Raw genomic sequence first — 23,791 nt, forward strand, 5'->3', positions numbered from 1 at the left:
TTCATACTCTGACTTCCCACGACGGTCAGCAATACTTCACAGGGTCTTTGCCATCGGCCTGGCTCCCAAGTTCAGATGACATGGAACCCTAATGCAGCTGCCTCGGGCAACACATGCAAGAAATCAATCTCAGATGCTGTAACTCCTGGTTCTTAGGGACCACTTGTTACAGCAGCTCTACCTGGCCTGGCCTGTGATGACTGACTCACAGGACAGCACAGCCCTGTCCACACTACTGGTTAAAGGCCATGAAGGGTCATGCTAAGGCATTTGCCTTATGCAAAGGCAGAAGGTGTGTTTCTATCCTCGGAAACCTCAAGATGCAGAACGCAAGTTGGGGTGGTAACCACTGGAAAGCAGGGTCAGAGCACACGTGAAGAGCACCACTTGCCGTCATGGGGCATGTTCCAGGGCGCATCCCTGCCTGTTGAGGGAGGCTCTGCCTTAGCTCAGAGGGCCCCTTCCATCTCCTCCTCCTAAAGAGGGGCAGGGAGGAAGAGGAGTGGGACAAGGGCAAGTTGTTTCCCAATCACTATTACCTGGACATGGGACGTTATTGCTGTCTATTCCTCACAATGTGCAGATGGACAGGACAAGGGCATGCAGGAGGGTAGGGCTGTCAGGTTGCCCACCCAGCCCAGGATAGCCCACCACAACTCCCAGCAGCCTGCACCCAAGATAACAGAGTCCCTTGGGGTACCGAAGGCCTCTGCCAAACATTGATAAGAGACAGATGGCATTTGCATGTCTTTCAAGGACAGACCTGTGTCATGCAAAGGTGGAGGAGGAAATAAGGACTGCACAAACATACTCAGTCCCTCTTTATGGCACCCATTTATGTGCCTGGCAGCCGGCCAACCTGTCAAAATGCTGTCCTTCCTGGACATGGAAAATAGGTGCAAAATGACCTGGGTCGGAGTGAGGAGCCAGGGAAGGATGATGTCCACGGCACAGCCATCCCAGAGCAGGGCAGCGGCTATGCAGCTCTGCTGGCCTCGGGACCCTCATGGACCCACCTGAGGGAAGTATAAAAGCCTATCTTGCACAGACCCCAGTGTGAGTGCTGAGGCACCCCAATAGCCCCTGATGTGACTCAGCCTGAAGAGTTTTAACTGTGGCCACAACCCCCCACACACACACTGTAGCGCTCCTGGTTCAGGAAAGCTGGTGAGGGAGGGAGGTTCTGAACTTGAGCCTTGGAAGATGCATGAGATGCAGGTGGGGCCACAGCCCTGGTCTCTAGTGGTAAAGGGAAGAGGCAGGCGTGGGGTGTGGAGAAGCCAGCAGAGTGAGGGTGAGCATCCCAGCCCCCAGCCCCACTCAGGTCCAGTTCAAGAGGGAGAGACTGGCAGCCACAGTTCATGGGGCCAGGGATGAATGTCATTCCAATCCCACCATCACTTATCCAAGAGGTGGAGGAGACAGAGGGGGTGGATGTGGAGACAGCCTGGTGACACTGGGCCCAGGTGCTGGTCTGAGGAACGAGGCATCATGCCCTGCAAGGCTGTGGCTCACAGAAGCCTCCTTCCAGGATGGCCTGAGCACCATGGCTAGGGCGGCGGATGTGGACATGATTCCCTGAGGCCATCAGGGGGACCCAGACCATGAAGACAGGGGGTGGCCACTGTGGGGGTGTGACAGGACAGGAGTCAGGCAGAGGTAGCGTCACCCTAGCTGCTGCCCTTCAGCACCTGCATGCACTCTGCTTCACAAGGACCAGCACAGCAGGGGCAAGGCAGGTGGGGCAGAGCCCCAGACCCAGGGAGTGTGGAGATGGGACATTTCCAGGCTGTACCCATTCCCTTTCCCAGGTCTCTCTACACTCATCTTTCCAGCTGCCCACCTGAGTGGCCAGCATGTCACTGCTCCAGGAGACCCAGCCCTGGCAGACCCAGCCCTGTGTGAAGCTGTTCCATCACCTCTGAGGCAGGGCTGTTGGCTAGTTTTCTTCCTTGAACTTGTAATGGCTCCTTGCTCCTTGACTGGAGGAACTCTAGTGGGCAGAAAGATGCAAAGTAAAAGATGGTCAAGACTTACCATGTGCACAAAATCACCTGATCCTCATGGAAATGTGATAGAGATACCATTGTCATTTTACAGTAAAGAAGCAATGCTCCGAGAGCTACAGTAATGCACCCTTGTTGGGAGAACTGGTGCAGAAGTAGTGGGGTTTGAACACAGGGAGGGGTGGGTCAGGAAGCTGTTATGTAAACTGTCTCTTCATGGTCAACAAGAGCAGCTCTTTCTCTAGGAAGTCCTCACTCCAGAACTTTCCATCCCAGAGAACAATCATGGGACATAGAAGCCACCAGAGGGGAAAATCCACTTTTTGCGTATTTGTTTCTATACTCCAATGTTTTGTTTTGGTTTTTGGTTTTTATTATTTCATTTTGTTTTTGACAACAAGCATGTATTCCTTGTAATAATCTTTTTCCATCAGGTGGTATTTTAAAAATCAGTAATAGCATGAAAAAAAAGAAACTATGGCTGAGTTTGTTAATATTAACATTAATCATTGACATCCATAAAAGTATTCTTAGTATCCAATTAACATGAAACTAAGTAAACATCAAGTGAACATTAAGTCAATTTAGCATGATAGTGTTGGCTCTTGAGCAGGAAAGAGGCTGAGGAAAAGGAGCCACAGCAGGTTGCTCAGGTGTGGGATGGGTGGGTGCTGGGGAGTCGGCCAGGATAAGCAGGAGCCACCTCTACCCTCCTCCAGAAGCAAAGCAAGGAAGTTGTAGATGTCAGTGGAGAATATTTTCCTCCTAAACATGTCATTGGTAGGGGCTGTCCTCAAATCTTCACTCTGTATTGGCTGATGTGCTCATTCAAGACCCTCCTTTCAATGACCCTCTGGTCATTCTGTAGCTCTATCAATAAACTTGGTCTTCATAAATTGTAATGCCAGATTCATGGGACCCCAATAGACCTCCAGAAGCCGAATCCAATGCAATCACACAAGAGTCTTTATTGCAAGCTCGAGCCTGGACTCACAACCGTTCCCAACGCAGCAGTCTCAGGGAGTGAACCCAGGTCCTTTGTTCAGTGAGGATTTTTAGGTTTTGGGGGGATACTCTATGCATCACAACATCACACAGCAAATCATTCCATACTGCAGGAAAATCAAACAACAGCTCTTAACATTGATTAGCACATTCAATGGTGGGAACAAGTTGGGTAGGGGTGATTGGTTAGTACAAGAGGGGGATTCCTTTGAACTGATTGGTTTAAGCCGTGAGGGGTGTACATGCTGAATTACATGGTTTCCCAACATGTTATCAACCACCATAAACTACTGGGGGTCATCTGGCATCCCAGGTATTTTCCCTGTCTCATGCTGATTGGAGGTTGCTAGGGGGTTGCTATGGGTCCTCACCTAGACTGACTGAGTCAGGGACACCTGGTGCCTCAGATCTCTCCTGTTATTTGCAGACAAACAACTCAGCAGGGTGGGTATGTGCCGAGGAGTGCTGTGGGGTTTTCCAAGGACAAGGGTCACGCCCCCTTCCTTGGACAGGCTTTGCTCTGAGGTAGAGGCTGGTTTCTCAAAAATGGAGTCACATCAGTTTCTCAAAATGAAGAAGTTTTAGACTTGATTTAATTCCAACTTTTCAATTTAAAAACAGAGCAAACGTTGGAATAAACTTGGCAGAAGATGACTCCCAGCTTTACACAGACAACCATTTTTCCTTTGAGTGTGGATTCACTCCTTCCTTTCAGAATTGTGCTGTCTTGGACTCTGGAAGCCATGAGCTTGTTCAGCTGGGAGAAATCACCTTCTGATGAAGATGTCCAGCAGTAGGCATCATTCTCCTGGGGAAATGTGCCATCCAGCTTTCCTTTATGTGTCATCTGACATTAATTTTTTTCAGCAAAAATCCCATTATTCCAAATGGATTAAATCTGCCTCAAAATACCACTCCATATCTTTGTCAAAAGTAGGTGCAGATATAATTGTGTCAAGAAATCAAAGAAGTTAAGTGAAGTCTGTGTAAATAGCCCTTTTGCTTATTTAGACACAAATTTCAAAAATGGAAGAGATCTTTTTTAAATAATAGAAAATTTTAATACAAAATAAAATCACTTCTAATATGATAGGCTATTTCCTTTTATCCATACATTCTCTATTTTTCTCTATTTGCCAGATATATTCTCCATTTTGGCTTGTTCATCCTAACTCAGGTTTTGAAGGGAGCATGTGTCCCTCAGAAACACTGAGAAAATGAGCAGGCAAACTCTGAGCCATGCAAGGTGAGCTCCGGTGACCTGGTAAACATCCACACAGTGACACACGCAGAGAACAGGGGAGGGGATGACTCATCTGGGTCTTGGTTGACATGCTGTGGGCGTCAGCTCAAGCAAGGGTTTGCCACGGGGAGTGTATGCTCTGGCTCTGGGAATGCCTCAGCACCAGGGCCTCCAATGGTCAAGGCAGGGCAGGGCATGGACAAGGTCAGACAGCCGGGAGGCCCTTTCCCATGGAAAAGCAGCCCACGGGCACTGGTGCATGTTGGGTTCCCAAACCTGAGAGCCAGATTCTGCCTCCTCTGGGCAGCCTGCAGTTCCTCTCATCTTAGAATATTTGGTCCCTTGATGCTTTGTGTTTAGGAGGGCATATATAGCAGCACAATTCACAATAGCTAGAATGTGGAACCAACCTAGATGCCCTTCAATAGATGAATGGATTTTAAAAATGTGGCATTTATACACAATGGAATATTACTCAGCACTAAAAAATAACAAGATCATGGCATTTGCAGGCAAATGGATGGCATTAGAGCAGATTATGCTAAGTGAAGTTAGCCAATCCCTAAAAAACAAATGCCGAATGTCTTCTCTGATATAAGGGGGGTGACTCAAAATAGGGAGGAAGAGAATGAGAAGAAGACTACCACTAAATAGGGAAGAGAGGTGGGAGGGGAAAAAAGGGAGAAGGGGAGTTGCACGGAAGATGGAAGGAGAACCTCATTGTTATACAAAATACATATATGATGTTATAATGAGAAAAAGAAAAAAAAGGTGTGTCACATTAGATTGGATAGAGAGAAAGGATGGGAGAGGAGGGGAGGAGTAGGGAGGATAGGAAGGGCAGCAGAATAGAATAGACAATATGATTGGTGTATGTACACTCCATGTATGTATTATATGTCAAAATATATTCTGCTGTCATGTATGTCTAAAAAAAATTTTTGTAAAAAAGATAAAGCCCACAGTCAGTGCCTATTTATATAAATAAAGTTTTAATGGAATGCAGAAACATCCATCTATTTTCTTATTGTCAACAGTTGCTTTTACTCCACAACTGCAAAGCTGAGGACCTGCCACAGAGTCCACACAACCCACATTCCTAAAATGTTTTTCCCCATCCTGTAAGAAAAAGATTGACAGCTCCTGGTTACAAAATTCTCAAGATAAGCATAAGCTCATTTCCCCTTCTTTATTTCAATAGACTTACATTAGTTAGGACATGGTAGATTGTGCTGAGATAACAAATGAACCTCAACATTTCATTGGCTTAACAAATACTTCTTCCTTAAAGTACACATCAAATAAGTGTTGAGGGCTATTAAATAGGAGGGTGGGTCTGTTCCACAAATCACTCAGGATCCCTTGTTGATGGAGACTCCACTGTAACTGAGTCTTCTGGAATAGGAGGTCTTAGTTTCCTAGAAAAAGAAAAGCACATGTGGAAATCTCACCTCTCTTCTGACCCTTTTTCAATACTAAGGAAATAAATGTCACTTTCCTTCTCAATCAACTGGTGAGAGCTAGTCACATGGCCCCACTTTATTTAAAGGTATCTGGAAGTGAAGTCTCCAAAAGGAAACAGGAACCAGCTATCAGTGGGAATTAGCAACTTCTGCATGACAAACTTCTGCTTTAGGTAGCCTATTAGCGTTTACAGACTGACTGACATGCAGAGTGTGTGTGAACACATAAGTATGCCACTAATCCATTAGGACACTTTTTCTCTGAACCTCCAAGGGAGCCCATCACCCTCCCCAACAAGCAGCCAAACACCTACTACCAGCCATCCAGCCATGGCAGACATGGCAAAGTGGAGAGGGCTCTATTCTGTAAGCCATGTTTACAAGTTAAGCATTCCCAAGGAGCTGCGCATCTGAATGCTCTGTGTTGATTCTGTTGTCCTGTGGCCCCTGCAACATCAAGGAAGCTTTGGTGTGGACTGTGTGATGCATGAGAAGTGATCAGAAGCACACAGAGCATACCCTGTTCCAGCAGGGATCCCTGAAGGCTACCCTGCTCCTCCAGGACAGCCATAATCCCTGCAACCTTCAAGGAGATGGCTCAGGAGGACGGGTCCTGGTATAAGCCATATGCCCACCACGCCAATCAGTTCTCCCAGACCTCTACCTCTATAGGGAAGACTTCATCTTAAGGGTAGAGGAGTGGGACAAAATGAAGAGATGAACTTGGACATAAGGGAGAACATTCATTTGTTGACCAGTCTTGTTCCTACCAGCAGGCATCCCAAGCAAGCATATAATGCAGACTGGATTAATATCTGGAAAAACCAGAGGAAAATGTTGCCAGTTATTCTGTGGGTCTGAAAGCAGTCAGTGCATCCAGCTGAGAAGTAAGAAAGGTGAGTGGCTCGTCACAGTGAGTCAACATGGAATAAAGGGTCTCCAGTGGCAGAAGAGATAGAAAGGCAGGGCTGGAGGAGGAGTTTGGGGGAGGCAGTTGGTCCCAATGTGGTGGGAGAAGGTGGGTCTGGCTACCAAGAACCTGACTATATGACCTTGTGGAGGAAAGTTTACAGAGAAAACCACCCATCGCACCCATCACGGGTCCAGATGAGTCACGGCAGGATATTTTCAAGATGGCAGTCTGAGGCTCAGAGAGGAAGAGTCAAGGACTCTGAGGAGCAGCTGGGCCCAGACAGACCTGCTTCACCCTGATCTGGCCACAGGCTCCTCTGGACATTGAGTGAAACCTAGAGACCCCTTTTCAGAAATATTTTTTAAATGTATAAAATAAGATACATCGGCTCATAAAATAAATTAACTATATATCTAAATACAGCTTAAAAGGTAGTAAACAACCACAAATAATAATATATGACCTTCTGTATTGACTTGAAGAATAAGCTTAGAGGAAGGCCTAACAACTAGTGACGTTGAAGTCATGGTGATGATAAATGAAATTTAGAGTTTCAAAAAAAACTGTGGTTTAAGAGAACTTGTGGTCTCTCTTGGCAACCAAACCACCAATCTTCCTAACCCACTATTTGACAACCTTCCCTCATCATGGAAGACAAGGCTAAATTTGTTTTGTTTTGTTTTGTTTTTCTTCTTCTTCTTCCCTTTTTGGTACTGGAGATAAGTTCCTAAGCCCTTTTTATTTTTACTTTGAGATAGGGCCTTGCTAAGTTACTGAGGCTGGCCTTGAACTTACAATCCTCCTGCCTCAGCCTCTTGAGTCACTGGGAAAGACAGGTGTGTGTCTCCTCACCTGTCAAGGCTAAATTTCTTATAGGACTGGAAAAGTAAGACTTTTTCACCCCATGTTTACAGACCCTTGAATGCTATGGACAGATTCCTGGCATGCACCAATGCAGGCTGAGAACTTCTGCAGCACTGGCCTGCATGGGCGGAGGGTCTGGTTAGCCCACTCCTGGATTGATCCACCACATTTCCAGTAGTAAGAGGTGGAGTGAGGAAGCCCCCAACCATCAGGGGCAGTTAGATTCCCTGTGAGTAAACTATTCCAAAGGAACAGACTTCATTTATAACATGTGGGAATGTTCAAGTCTAAGGTACACCAAGAAGAGTGGGGTGAAAACAGCAGAGGTTGTAGGGAAGGGCAGTCAGGAGGCAACCGAACGTGTCACTGGAGACCTCCATGGCTGCAGGGCGCATGTCACCTCAAACTTTATATATTGAAATGCAGTCCCCACTGTGATGGTACTGGGGACAGGGCCCCTAGAGGGTACATAGATAAGCAGGGTGGAGCCTCGTGAATGGGACTCTGCCCTTATCAAAGGGACCCCAGAGAGCTCTCCTTTCTCATGTGAAGGTCCAATGAGCAGTCACCCATCTACAACCTAGAAGGTGGCCCTCACCAGAACCCAGCCTTGCTGGTGAGCAACCTCAGACTACCAGACACCAAAACTGGGAGAAAGAAGTTCTGTAGCTTAGTATCGCCCAGTTGGTGGTATTTTGTTACAACACACCAAGCTGACTAGGATAGACACAGCCTAAACTGTAGGACAGCTCGTTTTCCAAAAAATACAAGGAAAGAAACACCTGGAAGAGCCCTCCTAGAATCAGAACAAATTTCAAACATGGGCTTTGGGAACTGTCCCTTCAAATGAATGAATTTGATCACATAACTATGAGGCCACGGAGGCCCAGGACTTGACTGAAAATGACTAAGCAACCAGCCTACAGGTGGGGAGTTAGGAACTGCTTAGGTCTGGCAAAGGTGACCATAGCAGCAGCCATCAAGGAGATCCGAGCAGCTGTGTCCTCTGAAGGCCACCTGAGGAGGCGTACCTCAATTCCTGGCACCATGGACTGGCTAAATTGACACATAAAGGTAAACTTCACATATGCCCAAGACTTCAGACTTAACCCGTCTCCCAAGTAGACATATGTTCAAAGAACCAAAGGAAATTGGTGAAGAATTAAAGGAAGATGCAATGACAATGTCACATGAGTCGTACTACCAAAGGGCAGAAACTGTGGAATTGAACTGTAGAAATTTCAGATGGAATTTCTGGAGTTGCAAGGGGCAATTGTGGAAGTGAGCATTTTGTAGAGGATCCAACAGCAGATGTGAAGCAGCAGAAGAAAGAACTAACAAACTTGAAGGTGGGCTGGCAGAGGTGGCACAACCCAGATGACAGACAGGTAAAGGACGGAAGAAACCAAAGACCAACTGAGAGTCCTGAGGCACACACGCGTGTTGCGACCCACGCGTAACAGAAGCACCAGAAGAGAGGAAAAGTGGAAAAACATCCAAGACACAATGACTTGAAACTTCCTGAATTTATTGAAAAACTCTACATATACAGTAAGCTCAACAAAGCTGTCCTCCCCTGGCCCACTCTGCACAGCTTGGACCTGCCGAGCCTCCACATCACATGAGCAAATTCCTTAAAATCCTACCCCATGTACATATGTCCAATGTAAATAGCCAACATGAGTCCAGCAGGATGTTTGAGGTGCATTTGTACCATAGAGGAGCATCCTGACTCTGGAGCACCCTCCTGCCCGACTCCAGGGCTGGTTTCTGTCTTTGGTCTGCTGGCTAAGTAGTGATTGACTGGATGCCTGCTGTGAGGTCTGTTCTCCCATCACCACCCCTGAGCTAAGTAGGACAAATGCAAAGGGATCCGCAGACACATAAGAATAAGAAAGCTGAAAGACGAGGAAATCTTGAAAGTAGCAAGTAAAAACAAACTACCTATCTACATGTTCAGTGTAATTTCTATCAAAATACCCAATGATATTATTCCCAGAAATAGAAAAATAATCCTAAATTTTGTATTAAATCACAAAAGATCCTGAAAAGCCAAAGTAGTTCTGGGGGGCAATAATAAATTTTAAAAATTTGAATAAATTTAAATAAATTCAAAATTACAGCTGGAGGTATTAAAATACATGACTTCAAAACATACCACAAGGGGCTTGGGGAGATAGCTCAGATGGTAGAATGCTTGCCTCATGTGCACAAGGCCCTGGGTTCAATCCCCAGCACAACAAACAAACAAAAAAACCCAAAAACAGCCTGGTACTGACATAAGAAAAGATGTAGAGACCAATGGAACGGAACAAACCCACATGTTTATTGCCAGCTAATTTTGAATAGATGCATCAGGAAAATCTCTTTAATAAATGATACTGGGAAACTGGATATCCAAAATCAGAAACTGGACCACCATCTTTCACTTTATTCCCTCCCCTCAAAAAATCATCTCAAAATGGATCAAAGATTTAATGTGAAACTGAAAACTATAAAAGTACTAGAAGAAAACATAGGGGAAATGCTTCGGAATATTGTTCAGAGCAAAGATTTTTTTTTAATGTGACTCCACAAACAGACAACAGAAGCACAAACAGACAAATGCTCTGACATCAAACTAAAACGCATCTCAACAGCAAAGGAAATGATCCACAGAGCAACAGAGAACCTACAGAACAGGTGTGGACACCTGCAAGCTACTTGCCCCATAGGCCTTAACAGCCAGAATAGGTAAGAATGTAAGCAACTCAACAGCAAGAAGAAAGGATGATCCCATTTAAAACCTGGCAGGTGACCTGAGTAGACATTTCTCAGAAGATACCTAATGGGCCAAGAAGTATTTTTTAAAACGCCCAACATCACTGATTGTTAAGGAAATGCAAATCAAAACCACAGGAGACAACATAACTCTCAGTTAGAATGGCTACTATCCAAAGAGAGCCCCAGCACCGCCAATAGAAGAACACAGAGCCCCAGATCGCCAGGGGGAGAACACAGAGCCCCAGCCCTGCCAGAAGGAGAACACAGAGCCCCAAACTTGCCAGATGGAGAACACAGAGGACCAGCACTGCCAGAGGGAGAGCGAAGAGCCATAGGCACCATGGGCACCACCACCGACCTTGTAAACATAAGCAGGTGAAAGTGCCCAATCCTATCTCCATTTCTAAGACCTCATCCAAGGAAGACCTCTGCCTTCTGCCCCTGAGGCTGAACCAAGTTCTCTCCCTCTGAGCACTGCTACTTGACACTTGACCTGGACCCCGTCCTGCCCAATCCCAGGGTTAAGTGTTATAGTTAAACTTCCTCCTGGGGTTTCATAAACTGACTTCCAGACCACTCACCTATAATCGAATCAAGCCTTTATTGAAGCACACCAGTGGTGGCTGACCAGAACATAAAGCTGTTCCCCTGATCAGCCCCGAACAATTGCAAGGGCGCCCCTTATAAGCCTGAATACCGCAAAAGGGACATTTGGGGGTCTAGCCAATGCAAGCAAGCCAGGTTACAGAAGTGGGAGAGTGTAGTCAGGTGGAGGGACCCTTAGCCAATCACAATTAGCCCAGTCACCCCAGTTACAGAAACAGAGCCCTGTTACCCTAGTTATAGAAACAATGCCCCATTAGGTAGTTTCATGTTCTTAAATGTTTCTATAGCAAAAGGAAAAGAACATCTTGCCGCAGTCATAATAACCCTTCGGCTTGCGTGATTGTTTTACAAAATGGAGTCACAAAACAAAATGGAGTCACTTTGGCTTGACTATCACATCAGGTGCCACTTATACTAGAGACCTCTCAGGCTTTTACACACTAATGGCCTTCCCCACCTGCGTTGGAATCAACCCAGGTGCTAACATCTTACAATTTATAAAAACACAACTACACCTCCCGTGAGATATTTGGCTCTCACCCCTTCAACACTACCCTTCAGGAAAACTGTTTGCAAACACAGCTGCTCCCTTCCCTCCGGAGCATTCTCTGGAGCACTGCCCCCTGTGGTATCACCCTCTGCATGACAAGGACACTGCCCTCTTGGGACAGCAGTGCTCTGGGTCAGGCAGAGTGCAACCCCCTGGCTCCAGCTTCCCTGCTGTCCCTTCCTCCTGCCAGCTCCATCCCTGAGCCACCAGCTTTGCCCCTGAGCCCCTAGCTCAGCCTCCTCTGGGTGCCTCCTACCACGTAGGGTTCCTCCTCCCACCTTTTTGTATTTTCTATTCCTTTGCTCTCTCTTTCTTTGCTCTCTTGATTTTTTGGTTACACTTTCCTGAAAGGACCTGCTTTCATAGATTTCATTATCAAACCAACTTCCTCTACCCCATGAGCTGCTGCATTGACCCCAACAGTTCTTTCTCTATCTTTTCTTTAAATAGTCTTTAAATAGTTGTAAATGCAAACTTCATCTTCAATTCTATATTTAGTACCCTCCAATAATCAATCATTTCTCTTAGTGAAAAATCCAAAACCTCTACAGGGCTACTAATGATCCACAGGAACAAGGCTCTACCCCTCCCCAGGATGACCTCTGTCCACCTCCCCAGTCACTCTGCCTCCCTCTTCTGCCCTTCCTGCTACTACCTCAGCCTGGACTTCTCTGTCCATTTCTGCTCTCCTCCTCCCAGCAGTGAAGGTTGAGCACTAGGTGGGCAGAGCTTCCCTAACCCCCTGCTGATGCAGGCCTTGCTAAGGTCTGCCTTCATGCCCAGCCTACTCTCTGTTCCTCAGTGTTTACAGAAACAGAAGCACATCCTTATTCTCTATAGGGCTCAAGCCCTCTTGCCTTCTGGAATTAGGCTTCATTGAGGTCAATCTTCCTCGCCTTTTCTATATCTTGTATCTCCAGGCACTGCAGACTGCAGCAGGAGACCTCCTACTTCAGGGGATTAAAAGTATTTGTGGAATTAAGGAATGGAACCGGTGGGGGGGTGGGGGTGGCAGAGATCTCCTAAATCCTGGCTGAGTGGAGGGGATTTGTGTTGTGCTACGGGCCTAACTCCAGGCCCATTATAGCAGAGAGCACTCTGATCTTCCTCTTCCTTCCCCCCTTCCTTCCTTCCCTGAAACTTCCTTAAGCAGAAAATACTAAAAGTCTAACTTATCCAAGACAAATGTTTGGCACTTCAAAACTCCTTATTTGCTCTGGACCTGGGGATATAGCTCAGTCGGTAGAGGGCTTGCCTCACATGCCTAAGGCTCTGAGTTCAATCCCTACACCACAAAAAAAAAAAAAAAAAAAAAAAAAAGCTTTATTTGTTCTCTCTTATCACTAGGAGATAATGCAGGACAAAACACAATTCCAAAGTCTTGGTTTCCTTTTTTATTCATTGTTGCCACAGCTGTCACACATCAGGTTTGAGGTGTGCAAGGCCAGTTTCCCAACAGTGCCTAAAAGGAAATCCCTCAGGGACCAGCCAAGCTGCCTTCTCAGGGCTTTTCTATCATCCTCCTTGAAGTCTTTCTTATTCCCAGCATTAGAGAAGACATACTGTGAGGATGGCCTTAGGCCTGAGCCTAAGCCACTCCATTTTAAAAACTCGAGTTTGAAACCTGCAGTCTCACCAGGACACCCCAGAGCCCTCCATTGTGGCCTCAAACAAGTTACTTCCTGTCACCCTGATGAACAGAGTGAAGCCCCTGGCAGGCTGTCCTCACCTGATAAGAGGGAAAGGCAAGAAGATCAGGGGGAAGACACCAGACCAGAAGTTTCTGGCCCCAGGGTGAATGATGTTACTGAGAAATCCGGTGGTAGCTGATAAGGATTGAAAGGGGGGTCAAAAAGCCCTCAAATTTAGTTAAATAATAAAGCAAATGAACAGGGATTCAGCCAGCCGAAACAAGGATGCACATCAGGCTGGAGAGCCTGATGAGGACCTGACATCTCATCAATTGTCATGGTTCCTGAGCCTCACTGCTCTCAAACTCTACCGCCTCATCTGGACCTTGGTGAGAGCTGCAACTTCTCCCTACAACCCTCTCCTCAACCGGTCATCCACTCCACCCAGGAAAAGCCTGCCTTGGTTCTGGACCTGGTCATCGAGGTCTGAGTGAGTGTGCATCTGCTGGACATAAAGCCTAAGGATGGAGAATTTTGAACTTAGCACACAGAGGGAATGTCTGTCATGAGCCTGTCATGATTAAGTGTGTTTTGCAGTACTTAGAATTGTTTGCTGTTAATTGATTATGTCTATAGCATTAAGGATTGTTGTTTTCTTGATTAACAATCTATAGAGTTAAACTGTATTGAATAATTTGAGAGAATAAAGCATTGAAAGGGGCAGAAGCACGTGGACATTCCTTATTTCTCCCCTCGACTGCATACGTCGCAATTTTGCCCCCTAGAGACATATGCCTAAAGACGGAAGGTCCCCACACAGAGGCCCATCTTCTGATGTCTCGTGGTCAGGGGACCTCAAGTCACTGATTCCTTACAGCCGCAGGACCCTCTGCACACTAGCGGGGATGCTCAGCCTGGGCTCCGAAACCAGAGTCCTGGTCCTGCCTTGGCCCCAGGAGCTGCTGCCTGCAGACCCTCCCTACCTAATGAAGACCTGACCTCTCACTCTGACTCCACAGCAGCCGTGCTGCCTTCTGATGGCTTTTCTAACAGCCTCCTTGAAGTCTTTGTTCCTCAAGCTGTAGGTGACTGGGTTCATCAGTGGTGTGACCACGGTGTAGAAGACAGAGATGATCTTGTTGATTTCAGGTGACAGGTGGGCACTGGGGCGCACATACATGGAGATCATGGTCCCATAGTAGATGGTGACAACAGCCAGGTGGGACCCACAGGTGGAGAAGGTCTTCCTCTGTCCAGAAGCTGAAGGGAACTTCAAAATGGAGGACAAAATGAAGACATAGGACATGAGGGTCAGGAGAAAGCAGACGCACAGCACTGCGACCGGCAGGACAAAGATGGCCATCTCGGTGACGTGGGCACTGGAGCAGGAGAGTTGCCTGAGCGGCGGGAGGTCACAGAAGAAGTGGTTGATCTGGTTGGGCCCACAGAAGTCCAGCTGGGAAATCTTCATGGATGGCAGAAAGCCTGTGCCCACCCCTGTCAACCAGCAGAGGGCCACCAGGTGCCTGTAGGTGTCAGGGCTCATGAGGAAAGGGTAGTGCAGTGGACTGCAGATGGCCAGGTACCGGTCGTAGGCCATTATGGCCAGGAGGAAACACTCAGTAGTCCCAGAGAACATGAAGTGCTGGGAGCCATTAGCCAAGTAGGTATGACAATTTCCTTGCCAGCGTACCCCATGTTGCAGTGACATTGAATGTAGGTGACCTTGCTCAAGGACCAAGGCGGATTAGGGCGTTCCTGGTTTAGGTTCCAGGTTTAAGGTTTAAGATTATTCCTGCTGGGAATAGGGCGTATCCTGCTGCCTGAGTTCCCCTTGAGTTCTCACGGGATTCAGACAGTATATTTTGGAGATAGAAGCCCAGTGGAGGTGAATTTGGGCAGAGAACGTGGATTTGGGCAGAGAACGTGATTTGGGCAGAGAACGTGGATTTCCCCAGAACGTGTTTGTAGACGGCTGGTGTGAGTTCGGGAATAAAGAGTTGCTGTTTGAATCTACAAGCTGTGTGGTGGCTCGTGATTGTGTGCCCAGCCAGACTGCGGCATTTGTGCCCAGCCAGACTGTGGCAATGAAGAAGTAGAGCTGCACCATACAGGTGGAGAAGGAGATGGCCCGGCCCCAGGTTGGCCAGGAGAAGGGGCACAATGGTGGACGTGTACCAGATCTCCAGAAAAGAGAGGTGCTGGAGGAACGTGTGCATGGGGAGTGCAGGCGCCGGTCCTGGCTCACCACTGCGATGATGACGATGTTCCCGGTGAGGGTCAGGAGGTAGATGAGTAGGAAAATGGTGAAGAGCAGGGTCTGCCACTCCTGAAGGGTCCGGAATCCAAGCAGCTGAAACTCGGTGACCACAGACACATTTGGGGCTTGCATCATCTGGGGGCAGGGAGTGCAGAAAACATGTATGAAAAGCATAGGATGCGAGGACAAGAATATTATGACTGCTGATGTTTGGACCTTCGGGGCTTTTTTGTTTTGTTTTAGGTTTGCATGTGCTGCTCTTGGGAGGTTCAAATGCACAATCCCATGCTCCTTTTATTTGACCACATTTGGATCAATGGCTCCGGGCTTCCTGACCCAGTCACTCCTCTGTCTCCTCAGTGAGGATTGCAAATGTGTTCTGTTTTCAAACCTCAGCATGGCCTTGTCTCTCTGTACCTTCAGCAAGTGATCTATTTGACCAGAAGCCTGGGGTCCCCATGGGAGCACGTGCAGGCTTAGGCCACTAACACCCCCACTTACTGACTTTTGTCCGGTTCCTCTGTACCCTGAAGGAGTGGTGTGCATGGGTCTCTGCCTGTCCCTCACTTGGGCTGTGTCCTCCCCCACGCCAGGAGGTGCTGCAAGTTTCCAGCTCACCCTCTCCTGTCCAGCAGTGGCCACCTCTCTGCTGGAGTTGTTCCTGTTTACCAAAAGCCTGGTTTCCACTCCCTGTAAACGAGAGGTGAAGCACACCATCAAGGTCCAGCTGTGCTGCCTCCATGGGCGGCCCACCCCTGTGGACTCCTTCCCTGGTGGAGACCATCCCTTCCTTCAGTGGCCCTTAGTCCTCTGCTTCATTTATGGGTTGGTTTGTGCGTTTGCTTGTTGTAATGGGGGTTGAACCTGGGCCTCACTCGTGCAAGGCAAGTGCTCTACCACTGAGCTCCACCCCAGCCCTTTCGATTTTAGACAGGGTCTCACCAGTTGCCCAGGCTGGCCTTGCACTTGCCACCCTCCTACCTCTGCCTTCAAGAAGCTGGGATCACAGGCGTGACCACCACCACCCCCAGCTCCTGGGCTTGCTTTGTCCACTGCTCTCAGGACCCCTCCCTCTTCCTGATCAGCTCGTCACTTAATATCCGTGACCTTCCTCTGGGTTCCACCATAGCTGGCTCTTCATGTTTGCAAACTCTCAGGGTTTACAGCAGCTCAACATGCAGCTCTTGTCTTTACTCATTCATTCATTCATGGTGCTGGGGTTGCACCGGGCCTCCTGCTAGCCTGACTCTAGGTTCAGTCTCTCAGCTCTAAACCCTCAATTTCAGGTGTCAGTCTTGAATATTAGTGTGCAAACAGCTGTCCTATCTGAAATGCACCACAGATGTCTACTCAGCTCCTGAGGCTTCTGTGACCTCACCTCCCAAAGCTGCCCAGCAGACCCTTGGTGCAGCTGTCCACCCCCACTAGGGGGCCTCTTCACCAGTCGCTCAACCAGAAACCTTGACTTTGACCCAATATTAGACTGCAAAATCAGCTGGCTCCACCTGCAACTATTTCCAGATCCAGGGGGATCACTATTATCTGCCCACTTTGCTTGCTGCCTGGAATAGGTGCCATCATCTCTCACCCTGATGGCTGCAGCACTTTCCCTGTGGCCCTCCATGACCACCGTGGCCCTCCATGACCACCGTGCCCTACTCAGTAACTCAGTCTCTATGAGGAAGTGAAAGCGCATCTTACACAGGGGCACAGAGGAGCTGCAGATTGTCCCTGGTTGGTGAACAGAACACTGGCCAGTCCGCGCACTCTCCTGAAGACCCCCTCTTCTGCTGATTTGCCACTTTGTCCATCATCTCTAAGACTGCGGTTTGTTTTTTTGTTTGTTTGTTTGTTTGTTTGTTTTTGCTGTGTTCTGTTTTCTCCTCTCATGCTTGGGCAAAAGCATCAGGAAGGCTATGTCCACTGAACATGGAACCTTTACATGGACTAAGAGGACATCGTAAGCTCTATGAAGCTGCCTTCAGGAGCCCAGCACGGAGCAGGAAGCCTCATGCACACACTGGATCTCTTAAATCCAGCTCAAGATGAGGCCATGGGGACCCCAGGGCATTCTTGGTTGGCTGGGCCCTGTGGGTCCTCTGCCCTGCCTCTCACACCTGGGTCTGCTCTTCTCCTTGCCCATTTGGCTCCTGACTCTCATCTCCTCTGGGTTCTTTTAGCCACCCAGATCTTGCCTTTCTGTCCCCCTTCACAGGCCCCTGGGATATTGTCCCTGGACATGTCTGTGGGCTCATTTCCCACATCCTTTTGCCCCCTCAGAGACCACTTCCTGCCTGAAGTCTGGAGGAGCTGGTCACCTGTGTGACTAGCAGGTGACACACATCCAAGGCAAGTGCTGCCCCTTGGCCTGAAGAGCATATCCCAGCAGTTCTGCCTCTGACCTTCGCATGACAACCAGGGGACACTGGATGCTGGAATTTAACCACATAGAAGGATTTGCTCCAAGACTGGGTGATATTTAGAAGCTGTCTGGGCACAGAGCCATGATACAGCTACGCCCCCAGATTCTTGTAGTAATTAACTATGCCATCTTGGAACATGGTCTTTTCCTGCCTTGGTTTTCTCACTTTTTTGTATGTGACATTATCATGTAATTAAGTACATCTATTTACTATTCCTTTTAAATGTAATATCCTGCTTATCTCACTCACTTTTACAGACTCTAATATACACTTTATATCATACTTTTATTACCATTGACCTTGATCATGAATAAATTAAAAATAAATCATTTAGCCATGGGGAAGTATGATATGCAGGTTTGTGAGACCCCAATAAAAGCAAACAAGCACAGCATCCCACTAGACTAAGTTTACAGGGTTTTGGGCTCAGTTTCCCAGTTAAAGTTCCTTTTTGGGGGGCAGGATACTGGGGAATGAACTCAGGGGCACTCAACCACTGAACCACATCCCCAGCCCTATTTTGTATTTTATTTAGAGACAGGTCTCACTGACTTGCTTAACACCTTGATATTGCTGAGGCTGTCTTTGAACTCCAAATCCTCCTGTCTTAGCCTCCTGAGCCTCTGGGATTACAGAAGTGCACCACAGCTCCTGGCTAAACTTTCTCTTATATGTTCAAATGCAACAAGAAACTAAACTTATTTAATTATCATTCATTGCTTAAATACTTTCAATAATAAACTCACTACAATTACTTAAATATTATTTCCAACTTTTAAAATTAGCTTCATTAGCCGGGTGCTGTGGCACATGCCTATAATCCAGGAGGATTGAGAGTTCAGAGCCAGCTTCAGCAAAAGCAAGGCCTAAGCAACTCAGTGAGACCCTGCTTCTAAATAAAATACAAAATAGGGCTGGGAATGTGGCTGGGAATGTGGCTCAGTGGTCAATCCCTGGTACCAAAAAAAAAAAAAAGGGGGGGGGGGAAGAAAAGAAAAAGAAAAAAAATTAGCTTCATTACATTAGCAGAAAAGAATAAAAATTGCCTCTCAGAACACTGCCTGCTTCAGTACTAGGGCAACCAGCATAACCTCAGGTCTAATTCTGTACTTTCTTTTCCAAATTATATGAGAATAAACACAATCAAGAATGTTACTGTTTTTATATGCCATCTGCTTACGGTACATTAAATGGCCTTTGATGTCTCAGGAAAACTTCTTAAGTTTTTGTTTTTTTGTTTTTTTTTGTTTTTTGTTTTTTTGGTCATTATAGTTTTATATTCCAGCAAATTTAGGCAAGATCATCTCTTTTCACGTAGGCAGAGCATGTGTGAAGGCTCAAGTTGCCTTGACAAGGAGGAATCCACAACCATAGCCAGGAAACTGTGCCCTTGGATGTGAAACACATACCATGCTGATTTACTCCTTGAAAAGCTGCCTCATCTGCACGTGCCTCCCCTGCTGTCCCTCTGGCCATCACACGGAGACCCAAGGGCTGCTGCTCTGAAAGCTGCCTTCCCCTCCTCTGACCCAAAGTCCGCCTGCATTTTCCTTGTGAGAGCTGGAACTTGTCTCTCCTGCTGGTGTCTGGCTCTGGGTGGAGCAGACTTCTCCTTTGAGTAACCCTGGGTATCTTGGGGACCTGGCCCTTCCAAGAATCCTTTTCCCCAATGTGTTCTATAATTTGCCAATCAAGTCTGTAAACAATGAAAGCTAACTTCTGAGATTCCTCTGTGTCCACTGAGGCTTTGTTGTGGATAGAAGCGATTTGTACATGGATTTAATTTTTTCTTAACTTAGAATGGGTCCTACCTTTGCTATAATATATATATGTATATGTATATATATATATATATATATATATATATATATATATGTATTGTATATATGTATATGTGTACGTATCTACATGTACGTGACAGCAATGGTAGGACCATATACATATACACATATATGTATATACATATGTCTAATATATATCTCCATGTTCAAACTAACTCATTCAATTAAAGAAGTATTGCAAAGGTCACTCTTTTTTTTTTTTTTTGGTACTGGGAATTGTACTCAGGGGCACTTGACCACTGAGCCACATCCCCAGCCATATTTTGTGTTTCATTTAGAGACAGGGTCTCACTGAGTTGCTTAGTGACTCACCATTGCTGAGGCTGGCTTTGAACTCCTGATCCTCCTGTCTCAACCTCCTGAGCCATTGGGATTACAGATGTATGCCACCACACCCAGCTTAAAGTTCATTCTTGGCCTGGGGATGTAGCTCAGTTGGTAGAGTGCTTAACTTAAATGCACAAGGCCCTAGGTTCAATCCCCAGCACCATTAAAAAAAAAAAAAGCTCATTCTTAGTGAATCTCTCAATCTAAGAAAATGTAACATGAATTACAGACGAATTGGAAAGGATTATCAACCCAGGTCTTAAGTATAGCAGGATTTATTTTTAATCTAAGTATGTGGAAGTCTGTCTACTTAAGATTCAATTTGTTAATACTTCTAGTGAAAGTGATTTTGAATATTTCAGTTTAAAAGAAAGTGTTGAAGTATTCAATAAAGAAGTTAAAAAATAGAAACTTTTTTTGCTTTTTTAATTAATCATTAATTTAATAAACACATGCATGTTAAGCACCTACTACATGCCTTGACCTCGTTGGAGTATTAGGATACACAAGAGAATCACACAAATACCGTGATAGAGAAGGCTACATCATTAGTTATTTGTTGATGCTGGTTTGACTAATATATAGTTTTTTTTTTAAATATGATTTATATGTATAGTTTTAGAAAATTTGGAAAATGAAAGAAATTACAGACAAAATGTATATTTCCAAATACCCAGAGTGCTGTCACCCAGAGTCAGGTTCCTGGTGCTCTGCCTGGTGCTCTGCTCCACTCCTGGTGTGGCCCACCTACTGGGTCACACATCAGGGGTTCTAGTCTATAGTCTGTAGCTTGTCTGCAGGTTTTTTTTTTGTTTGTTTTTTTAATGGTTAATGTCAAGCCTAGTGTGGTAGCCCATGCCTGTAATCCCAGTGGTTTGGGAGGCTGAGGCAGGAGGATCGTGAGTTCAAAGGCAGCCTTGGCAACTTAGCAAGGCACTAAGCAACTCAATGAGACCCTGTCTCTAAATAAAACACAAAAATAGGGCTGGGATCTGGCTCAGTGGTCGAGTACCCCTGAGTGCCCCTGAGTGCCCCGGGTACCCCTCCCTCCCAAAATAATAATAATAGTGAATGTCTGTGATAGGCCTTTTCTCTCTAGTGGGAAAATTAACATACTGTTTATGGATCCTGTTTCAGGATATGCAGTGCTGAGAATCGAACCCAGTGCCTCACACATGCTAGATAAGTGCTCTACCACTGAGCCACTTACCCCAGCCCCTTTATTGTTCTTATCTGCCTATAGTACATTAAATGGCTTTGATGTCTCAGGAAGCCTTTTTAAGTTTTTGTTGTTGTTGTCATTACAGTTTTATATCCCAGCACATTTAGGCAAGACCATCTCTTTCCACATAGGCAGAGCAAGTTGCCTTGACAAGGAGGAATCCACAACCATAGCCAGGAAACTGTGCCCTTGGATGTGAAACACATACCATGCTGATTTACTCCTTGAAAAGCTGCCTCATCTGCACACGCCTCCCCTGCTGTCCCTCTGGCCATCACATGGAGACCCAAGGGCTGCTGCTCTGAAAGCTGCCTTGCCCTCCTCTGACCCAAAGTCCGCCTGCATTTTCCTTGTGAGAGCTGGAACTTGTCTCTCCTGCTGGTGTCTGGCTCTGGGTGGAGCAGACTTCTCCTTTGAGTAACCCTGGGTATCTTGGGGACCTGGCCCTTCCGAGAATCCTTTTCCCCAATGTGTTCTATAATTTGCCAATCAAGTCTGTAAACAATGAAAGATTGAGATTCCTCTGTGTCCACTGAGGAATTTGTTGTGGATAAAACGTTGAGATAGAAGCAATTCGTACATTCTTTTTGAAATGGATTTATTTTTTTTAACTTAGAATGGGTCCTACCTTTGCTATAATATATGTATGTATATGTGTATATATGTGTATGTGTACATGTATACATGTATGTGACAGCAAAGGTAGGACACATATACAAATACACATATATGTATATACATATGCATAATATGTGCAAACTAACTCATTCAATTAAAGAAATCTTACAAAAGCTCATTCTTTTTTTTTTTTTTTTGGAACTGGGGATTGAACTCAGGGACACTCTACCACTGAGCTACATCCTCAGCCCTATTTTTTATTTTATTTAGAGACAGTGTCTCATTGAGTTGCTTAGCACCTCACCATTGCTGAGGCTGGCTTTGAACTCTCGATCCTCCTGTATCAGTCTCCTAAACCTCTGGGATTACAGGCATGTGCACCATACCCAGCTCAAAAGGTCATTCTTGGGCTGGGGATAGAGCACAGTTGGTAGAGTGCTTACTTCAAATGCATAAATAAGGTCCTGAGTTCAATTCCCAGCACCACAAAAAAAAAAAAAAAAAACTCATTCTTAGTGAATCTCTCAACCTAAGAAAATGTAATATATGAATTAAGGATGAATTGAAAAAGATTATCAACCCAGCTCTTAAGTGTAGGAGGATTTATTTTTAATCTAAGTATGTGGAAGTCTGTCTACTTAAGGTTCAATTTATTAATATTTCTAGTTAAAGTGATTTTGAATATTTCAGTTTAAAAGAAAGTGATAAAGAAGTTAAAAATAAAAACTCATTTTTACTTTTTTAATCTATCATTAATTTTTTTTTTTTTTTTTTTTAAGAGAGAGTGAGAGAGATAGAGGTAGAGAGAGAGAGAGAGAATTTTTTTTTTTAATATTTATTTTTTAGTATTTGGCGGACACAACATCTTTGTTTGTATGTGGTGCTGAGGATCGAACCCGGGCCGCACGCATGCCAGGCGAGCGCGCTACCGCTTGAGCCACATCCCAGCCCCTCTATCATTAATTTAATAAATACATGTATATTTAGCACCTACTACATGCTTTAACCTCTTTCAGGTATTAGGATACACCAGGGAATCACACAAATAACATGACAGTGTAGTCTACATCATTACTTATTTGTGGATGCTGATTTGATTAATATACAGTTTTTTTTAAATATGATTTATATGTATAATTTTAGAAAATTTGGAAAAAGAAAGAAACTACAGACAAAATGTATATTTCCAAATACCCAGAGTGCTATCACCTAGAGTCAGGCTCCTGGTGCTCTGCCTTAGACACTCCTCCTGTGGCTCACCTACTGGGTCACACAGCAGGGGTTCTAGTCTATAGTCTGTAGCTTGGCTTTTCTGCAGGTCTTTTTTTTTTTTTTTAATGGTTAATGTCCAGCCTGGCATGGTGGCGCATGCCTATAATCCCAGTGGTTTGGGAGGCTGAGGCAGGAGGATCGCAAATTCAAAGCCAGCCCCAGCAACTTAGCAAGGCGCTAAGTAACTCAGTGAGACCCTGTCTCTAAATAAAATACAAAATAGTGCTGGGATCTGGCTCAGTGGTCAAGTGTCCCTGAGTTCAACCCCGGGAACCACTCCCCACCAAAATAATAATAATAGTTAATGTCTGTGATAGGCCTTTTCTCTCTATAGTGGGAAAATTAATATACTGTTTATGGATCCTGTTTCAGGATAGACCATTTCCATCTGATGTCATTATAGCTCTTCTAAAACCTGAGTGCTTGCAGAGAGAGGCTTGGTAGGGCCTGCAAAGCAGATTGTGTATTCTTTCTTTGTCAGCTGCAGAAATAACGTGACAGACCTATGTGCAGGTCAACCCCAGCTGGAGAAAAGAAGAAGGCCAGCTGCAGGCTTTCAAAGACCATCTCAGCTCACCTCCAAGGCCAGAGGGGCCCTGGGATGAAGCAATGCACACAGTCACCACTAGAATATATCAGCTGCACAAGTCAGTCCAGCTGCCCAGTGAGAGCTGGTCATGGCAGGCAAGGGCATCAGGAAGCTACCGACCAATGTTCCTCCATGTCATGCCAGGGTGGGCTTCCCTATCCTGCAGCAAGGAGACACTAGCTGGAGACACATTGT

General features: G+C 45.9%; 1 pseudogene; it reads right to left on the reverse strand.

Annotated features, from left to right (window-relative positions):
- Nucleotides 1–14,027: 14,027 nt before the first annotated feature.
- LOC124093806 (olfactory receptor 11L1-like) lies at nt 14,028–15,436 on the reverse strand (annotated as a pseudogene).
- Nucleotides 15,437–23,791: the final 8,355 nt, after the last annotated feature.

The sequence above is a fragment of the Marmota monax genome, unplaced genomic scaffold (assembly GCF_021218885.2).
Source record: "Marmota monax isolate L192 unplaced genomic scaffold, Marmota_monax_Labrador192_F-V1.1 WCK01_AAM20220418_F8-fsc00376, whole genome shotgun sequence".
NCBI classification, from domain to species: Eukaryota; Metazoa; Chordata; class Mammalia; order Rodentia; family Sciuridae; genus Marmota; species Marmota monax.